The sequence below is a fragment of the Euprymna scolopes genome, chromosome 29 (genome assembly GCF_053919585.1).
Source record: "Euprymna scolopes isolate OS-2025 chromosome 29, ASM5391958v1, whole genome shotgun sequence".
Classification (NCBI taxonomy): domain Eukaryota; kingdom Metazoa; phylum Mollusca; class Cephalopoda; order Sepiida; family Sepiolidae; genus Euprymna; species Euprymna scolopes.
The window spans coordinates 85,599,104-85,607,658 of NC_136510.1; the positions used below are offsets into that span (position 1 = coordinate 85,599,104).

Below are 8,555 nucleotides of genomic sequence, written 5' to 3' on the forward strand. Positions count from 1 at the left end.
TGAATAAATAAATAAATAAAGACTTCCAGGTACAATTGTATTGTTGTGACCCTTTGGCTGTGATCATAGCGTGGTATCTGTTAACTGTGGCAAGCAGGGCCAAGGCTCAAAACATTATTATTATTATTATTATTATTATTATTATTATTTATATACAGGGTGACCCCCCCCCCAAAAAAAACGGACCCCAACTCTAATTAGGCCCCGTTTCTTAGTGTTTTTTCCGAATGAAATGAAACTTTGGTCATAACTAGTTTATTATATTCAAAACATCACATCAAAATACTAGGGTCTTTGGCCTTTTTTCTCCGTTCTACAGCATATGTTCTAGATGGCCTGCATTTAGCTTTTCTTTTTTTTGTTGAGGGGGTCACCCTGTATATATATATATATATATATATATATATATATATATATATATATATATATAGTATTATTAATTGATTCGAGCGACTGCAGGTCGCTGGATCGATTATTATGATTAGAAAAATAAACAATCAGATTGGGAAAAAGTGATTGATAGCCGAAATAATAATATCACTACAAAGGAATGTGAAAATAGAAAATAGATGTAAACATGTTTTTTGGTTTGCATAAACAAATAACTAGATTAGGTTACATCAGCTGTTGATCTGAAACATGTAATGAGATGTAGATTTCTAGTCAGAGACACGTAATGAGATGTAAATTTGGGAAGATTCTAGCTAGAGAACGGACGACTCAAGGAGAAAGTTGGTCTTTCCATGACGCGGGGAGCGGCGTTTCCTCAGGCAGCCAAGACAATGTAGTTTTTGAGGATGTCGGCCGAAACCATGAAAATAAATGTTTGTATATAATTCAGGTATCTGTTGTTATTTACACGTGTGAAAAGAACTGTTTGTCTACAACTGTTTCGATACGTCCACGTCAATTGTTTCCTGTTAGAACTATTGCATAAATGTTAAAATATACACACTAGACGATCAACTAAATGATACGACGTATATACATACACGCATTTACACGTACATGAATATATATAAAAATAAAACCCCACAATTCAACACGTATATCGTTATGGAATACATTCATACACATTACACAACAGACCCTTTTTTAGAGCCTCATAATATAACACAGCAAATTAATACTAAAAATATAATGGCATATGGTGTGCGCGCAAATATAATCCAAATTTTGCGCAAGTTTAAAATTTGTAATAATCTTATAGAATGATATATGCATACCTTTCCTCTGAAGGTGAGCCTAATGTCTCACATGTCACAATCAATTAAATTAAATGAACCTTCATAACGTACCTTGCTGGTCGTTCGTTCCAACGGGTGCAACAATGTGGTCTTACCGACTGAAAAACGCTACCTGCAAGCAAGTTTATTCCTGCATCAAAAACAAGAACCAAGAAGAGACAACGGTTGAAGACAAGAAGAGGTTTATTCGCCCGGGGTCGTCTGTTCTCAGTCACTTACCAGTGTAACGGGGTTATGAAGGACAGAGAGAAGTCGATAATTACTGCTTACTTATGTTTTCCTTTTTTTTTTTATTATTCTTGTTTACTCCAAACAAGATATATTGTCACTTGGATGCAAGGGACTACTACTTTGAATCACGTCTACAGAAGACTATTTGAAGAGATGAGCCAGATTTCTGTTCACATTACATTTAAACTTCTACGTGTTATTACAGCTAGGAAAGTATGAAACTGGAGAGAATTCTAAAGTCTAGTAGCTCGAGGGAAGAAGCTAGCAGAATAGACGGTTTTATAGCATCAAGGATCCTCTACAGTGAAGGGATGGAGTTTTGCTGCTGAAAGGGTTTGTTGGGTGTATATACGTCGAGGAGGTACACATACAATAGGTTCGTTAGAACACATTCTATTAAAGTACTTATAAAACATACATGGGGATGCAACCTTGCAGTGATAGGACAGAGGTTGCAGCCTGTTTGATAGTGTGGTAGTTATTAAATTAGAGACTATTTTGGAGCCCTGTTCAAGAGTTATAGACTACTGGTAGATGCACCAGCCCAGAAGTGGCAACAAATACCCCATGCATGGGTGAATGGTGGCTTTGTAGCGATACAGGATACTATTAAGTATTAGTAAATTTTAGCACGGTAAAAAAAGCCCACCTTCTTTGCATCAGCCTTGGCAATGTCCTCATCTCTGATCTGGGCATTTTTAAAAATCTGAGTTCATACGTATGTGCTTCCAATCGAATTGACAGCTTCTCTACCCCACTCTCTCCTTTTTGATCCACGTGCCGCCATATCCGTTTGCATCACACAAGCTGACATCCAAGTACACTAAGCTGACCCCAATTAAACATCTTGTTATTCTCAACTGACGAAATTATTCTCTCCCAATATTTAACAATATTATATTGCAGCCTTCGATATATATTTATATATAAAGCAAATTTAGAATGTTTCCAATTTTTTCCTATTTTCCAGAATAGCTTTAGTAAGATATATTTTAAATTTGTTTAAAAAAAAAACACATTTATTCACCCCAAACAAGACATATTACCACAGACATAATAGCTCACTGTAATAGGAGCTAGAATCTAGAATCTATTTATTCTTAAGACAAGGTTATTTTGTTTTTCAAATGTTTCATGTGAAGCTCCTACTTAAAAATACATATTAATAAAAATTGTTTTCCTTTAAAGTTTAAAGTTAAACTGACATACTTTGTCTTTCAAATAAATGCGTTTCATGTGAGTCTTCTATAGTACTTTAAAACACTAATAAATGAAAATTAATTTCATTTTTTCTTTAAAATGCTTTTATTTATTTATTTTTTTCTATTTTATATATCAATTATATTAGAAAATATACTTTGCGGCCCAGTAAAATTCGAATTTTTTTTAATGTGGCCCTTGCACTGAAAAGTTTGCCCACCCCTTGGCTAGATTAATAGGCGGGAAACGTAATTGGAAAGTTGGGCAGCAAGATTTTCGCATGATATTTAAATTTTTGCATTTTGATGGTAGAGGAGACAGAGAGCAGGCAGGGAATTCAAAAAGGCAAATGATACGAGGAAAAGAAGCTATTAGAGCAAGAAAATCTTCCAGCATCTATGGATGGTGAAGCAAACATTGTGCAATCCCAACCACACCTCTCCTGAATCTGCACTGCTTGATTCCAGTGGCGAGAAGTCCAAGACCACTGGAAACAATGCCGAGATAAGTGGAGAGAACATACAGCACCTGGTATTCCCGAACTGTCACTCGTTTTATACTCAATTATGCTTAACTGTAGTGATCTAATGTGTCAATGTAATTATGCCATATATAGGGACCTCTATAGTGAAAAGACGAGATTTTGCTTCTACTCAGGTGGGTTGGAGGTATTTTCACTGGATAAGTACAACTGCAGTAACTCCGTCGGAGCATATTCTGTGGAAGTACTCGTAAAAGAAACAGAGGGATCCAACACTGCAGTGATGTAGATTAAAAAAAAATTGGTTTCGTTAGTGTTTTAGACCGCGTATTGATCTACGTTTTAACAAACAGACGTTATTTTCAATCGTTTTTCGATATTTTATTAATAATGCATACAGGAAGTTGGAGGATTTTTCCCTCTTACACTTAGATCTACTGCCACATATACCACGAACATTGAATAAAATATTATATTTCCTTATAAGATTTTATGCGCATACATGAAATAAATATTTAACAGATATTATAGTAATAAGGTCTACTTTAAGAAAACAAGTTGAACCCTCTTTAGGGAATTAAGAATAGATAATCAACTGCAATATTTCGACGTCAGTTATTGAATACTCTCTGGCTGTGAACTGTTTATGCCCCCCACCCGATTTGCCATTTATAAATACTTAATTTCCCTTAGTTCTCGTGTTAATTTTTGATAGCCTGGAGGTTGAATAGCCTAAGAAGTCTAGGATGCGACAGGGTTCGAATCCTCCGACTGGCATTAATTATTATCTCCTACAATGAAGAGAACGCATGTTCGAACTACGTATGTTTGTAAGTCCAAAGATAATTATTAATATTTTTAAATAGTAATTATATATATTATCTCAGATTAAAGGTATTCAAGAGTGATAACTAATGAATTTAATCAGGATATTAGGAGTAATTAAGAAAAGAAGGGCAATATATATTTTTTGTTAATATAAACAAAAAGAAGGGCAATATATATTTTTTGTTAATATAAACAAAAAGAAGGGCAATATATATTTTTTGTTAATATAAACAAAAAGAAGGGCAATATATATTTTTTGTTAATATAAACAAAAAGAAGGGCAATATATATTTTTTGTTAATATAAACAAAAAGAAGGGCAATATATATTTTTTGTTAATATAAACAAATTTACATGGTCGCGACACTGGACATGCTAATGTTTCGGACAAACGGTCGGTTAAAACCAGAAGCTCTTTTTGTAGAAAGCAACCATTTATTAAGTTGCCTGACGACGACTTCTGGTTTTAACTGAAGCATTAGCATGTCCTGGGCCCCGACCATGTAAATTTGTTATATATATATATATATATATATATGGGTTGGATGGAACTATTCATATAAGAGAAGAAAAACTCTGACAATATCCCGAGTTTCCCCCCTCCTCTCTCTCTCTCTCTCTCTCTCTCTCTCTCTCTCTGATAATGGTCCTCATAACTAGAATGTTATTTTGATCGGTTCATCGCTAATGGGACATATAGGACTGATGGACTGTGTGACGGTAAACTTTATCTAAAACATGCTGGTATAGACCAATTGTCTCAGTTAATGTGTCATTGGGCCCTCCGTACCTGACTAAAAATGTGGATTGCGTGCTCAATTCCACGGTAAAAAAAAAAGAAATTATGTACAGGTACTTTTTGAATTTTCCGTTTTTGTTGTTGTTGTTGTTGTTGTTGTTGTTGTTGTTGTGTGTGTGTGTGTGTGTGTGTGTGTGTGTGTGTGTGTGTGTGTGTGTGTGTGTGTGTTCTGTCCTTAATACACAAGATTACAAAACCTGAAACATCTCTGAGTAGTGGTTACACACTGGAAACCGAATACACACACACACACACACACACACACACACACACACACACACACACACACACACACACACACACGCACACACAAGAAAAAAGTTCGCTTTATATAATAGTAAAAGATAAAGGATATATATTCATTAAAAATCGCACTTCAAGAACTTTGTATAATAAAAAAAATCTCGGTCATATTACCTTTTAAAATTGTTTGATGATGTTTCTTTTTTGTTGTTATTATTTTGTTTTGATGCAAACTCGTGTATATTTACATGATTTATATAGAATCATTTATTAACGTTAGAAACGTTGACGTACTTTTTAAAGTTGTTATAATGTTTGCAAGCAACAGATAACTACGTAATGAAATATGTTTTTATCGACAACATTAAAGTGTCACTATTTGTGAAAACATTCTTTGTCTGTTTTGTTTTTTAATGTCTGATCGTGTGACCTTTTGTGACTTGAAACTCTCTTTCTCTCTCTCTCTCTTTCTCTCTCTCTCACACACACACATACACACACGTATATATGATTAAAATAAAAACAGTTTTATGTTACACATACAATGGACTAATAACTTAGAGACTAATAACCTCTAAACCTAAAAGAAATTATCTCTGTTTAAAAAGAGGGTGCTGTTTCAAATGAACGTGGATAGTCTTTAAACTCTTCAAATTATATTGTGAGTGAGCCTAATTCTGAATAGAAAATGCGCGTGGTGATTTTTTTTTTAATAGTCCGTTATCGAGGAATCATAAGTTATTGTTTAGAGCGACCGATAGTCGGTAGGTTCAATTCCTGATTTTACTAGATATATGCTATTTGATTCGACTGTCCAATCTCAATGTCGTCCTACCCATGTAGTCGGCACTGCAACCATATTTAAATTGATAAACCACATTATGACGGTGTGTGTAGAATGCCTTTTCGAGAGGACGCTAACAACGGTTTTCTGGAGAACAAAATTAATACATTGGAAGCAAAATAGCAATTTTTAACCGCTTAGCTCATTTGCTTGAATTTATCACTTACTGTTCAACTGTTAGGAACAGTAAGTGAGACATTTGCTCAGCAAATCAGCTTAGCTCTCCAAAAGACGTTCTACTCTCCCCCATATCACAATAATATGATTTATACAGCGAAAAGAGGCATAGTAATGTTCCTCATTAAATCCCGAACAATGTTTGATCTTTGTTACAGTTAAACTAACGAAAATAGTTATCTCCCTTTGATTGACAAGTGAATGATCGCCCTTGGATGTGGTAGCAGGAGGAGTAGGTCGGCCATTACACTTCGAGACACACACATCCAAATCCAAGAGGAGAGACTTTTATCATTGCACATCTAGTGGTTAAACTCATAATTTCAATCGTAAATTGTTAGATAAATTGTTGCTTGTTAAGATAGTCGACAGATCAAGTTTTTTTTAAATGTGATTTTAAGCGAAAACAATCGCACTTACTTGTCATGTAAAAAATAGTATTATATCAAAAAAAAATACGAAAATTCATCGGGTAGAAAAAATTTTATACTTAAAAGTAAATTTACAGAAAATTGGGGGTGGGGAATTGCATTTTTTCTAGATGTGAACACCTTGAAGATTGCGAATACAAGCAACATGCTTATCTCCCTTTTCGCTATTTTAATGACTTTCAACATTTATGGCCTATAGTGATATACTTTTTTTTTTTTTTTTTTTACTAAAAATACGATAACAGTTCTTTTACTCGATGAATTTTCGTAATTTTTGGATATATTAATATTTTTGAAATGATTATTAAGTAAGTACTGTTATTTTTGCTAAAAACCATATATTAAAAAAAAAAAAAACTCGATCTGTCGACTTTATCATAACAGGCACCAATAAATCTGTTAAACGTTCACCTTGGTTCTATTATCATTTTTATGCAGTATTTCACACATTGTAAAACACGGGACAGTTTTCGTGATAGTATTTAGAAAAAAAAAAAAAAGGTCACTTGGAAACGGTGAAAATTTTTATTGGATTCATGTTAGAAATTACAAGTGTTAATTGTGACAACAATATAAATCCATAATCTTATATCTATTGTCAAAATATTAAATATTGTATATATTGCCATAATAAAAATTACCTCCAGAATTCTGTGTAAAAAAAAATCCTTCATTTCATTATTTTGTAAAAGTTGTCCGATCTTGATCAAGTTGGTGCATGCAACGTGATGATGTATGGAAGTGAAATCTGGCCAGTGAGGATTGGGTGCATGCGTTGCATGGAGAGCAACGACATGAGAATAATGCGATATCTGTGTAATATTAATCTTAAAGATAAACTTAGATCTATCTTGTAACCTCAAAAGAAGATTGAATCTGAACAGTATAGGAATTTATGTGCAGAATAGGAAACTTCGATAATACGGCTATGTTGAAAAATGGATGAGAGTTCTTGGATTAGTAAATGTAGAACTCTGAAACTACAGGCGTCCAAAAAGTCACTGAAAGGTTTTGAACTTAAATAAATTCTTTATTTTTCACGATCTTTCTGTAATTTAAACACAATCTGACTAAGACATTAGAATATTAAAAAAAAAAAAAAAAAAAAAGATCATTGATGTAGATCAGGAAGAGAGTTGGGCCCAGGATGGACCCCTGAGAGACTCCAGCATTAATACTATGAGCTTCTGATTTCTGCCCATTAACCACTACTGATTAATACGAGATGATGATGATGACTTCATCTGGCAGACTCTGCCTCCCGGTGCAAATATCACTATTGCTGTTCTTCTTCCAAATTTGTATGATACTTGTTTTACGTCATAATATGACAGATCGGTTATAGTAATCTAACGTACTTCCTAACTTCCGGCGTAGCGCTATCGGAAGCGATGACAAGGCAAATCAGTTCCTTCATTTTCATTGTCTCTTCAGTATTTCTATTGTGAAGCGATTTATTGAAATAACATATAAGAAAAGGACATTATTATTGAAAAGTATACAATAAAAATTAACCAAATTATGCAGATAAAAATAACGCAATTAGTCTTCATTTGCACTTTTAATAACAAAATTAAAAAAACTAATCTTTTTTTTATTTTATCTGAAATTTTATAAGAAATCTGTCTATGAAATGATAAAAAATAAGTTTTTTTTTATTTTAATAACAAAAGATTTTTTATTTGAATTTATATAATAAATATATGTTTATGAAAATATAAAAATAAAATTATTGAAATCAAAATAACAAAATTTCAAACATCATAAAAAACTTATCCAATACATAATATTCCCAAAATGGTATTAAAAGATTTTAAAAAGTGTTTTCAGTAATTATTAAAAAAAACTAATTTCAATCATTCTTAAATAAAATAAAATAAAATAAAATCGAAAACCATTAAGTATGATTTCCCCCACTCTCTTTTTCCAGAATTACCTGCCTTTCGAACATTGTTCCGCTGGCCTGCTTCCCAGTTGAATACAACATGACCGCCTTCAAATCCAATGTAAACAAATTCTTGTTGAGTCGTCCCCATAAATTATCCAATTCTACCCAATTTACACCATTAGTGAT

At 33.1% G+C, this 8,555-nt stretch overlaps 2 protein-coding genes across 2 annotated transcripts in view; one reads left to right on the forward strand and one right to left on the reverse strand.

Moving 5' to 3' along the window:
- Positions 1 to 5,339, reverse strand: part of LOC145252767 (uncharacterized) — a 55,169-nt gene extending 49,830 nt beyond the window's left edge. Inside the window, exon 1 of the mRNA XM_080112674.1 lies at positions 5,204 to 5,339. The gene's annotated coding sequence lies outside the window, so the exon portion shown is untranslated. The remainder of the gene's footprint in view (positions 1 to 5,203) is intronic.
- Positions 1 to 8,555, forward strand: part of LOC145252766 (uncharacterized) — a 380,616-nt gene that overhangs the window by 12,549 nt on the left and 359,512 nt on the right. The gene's annotated exons all lie outside the window — the stretch shown is intronic.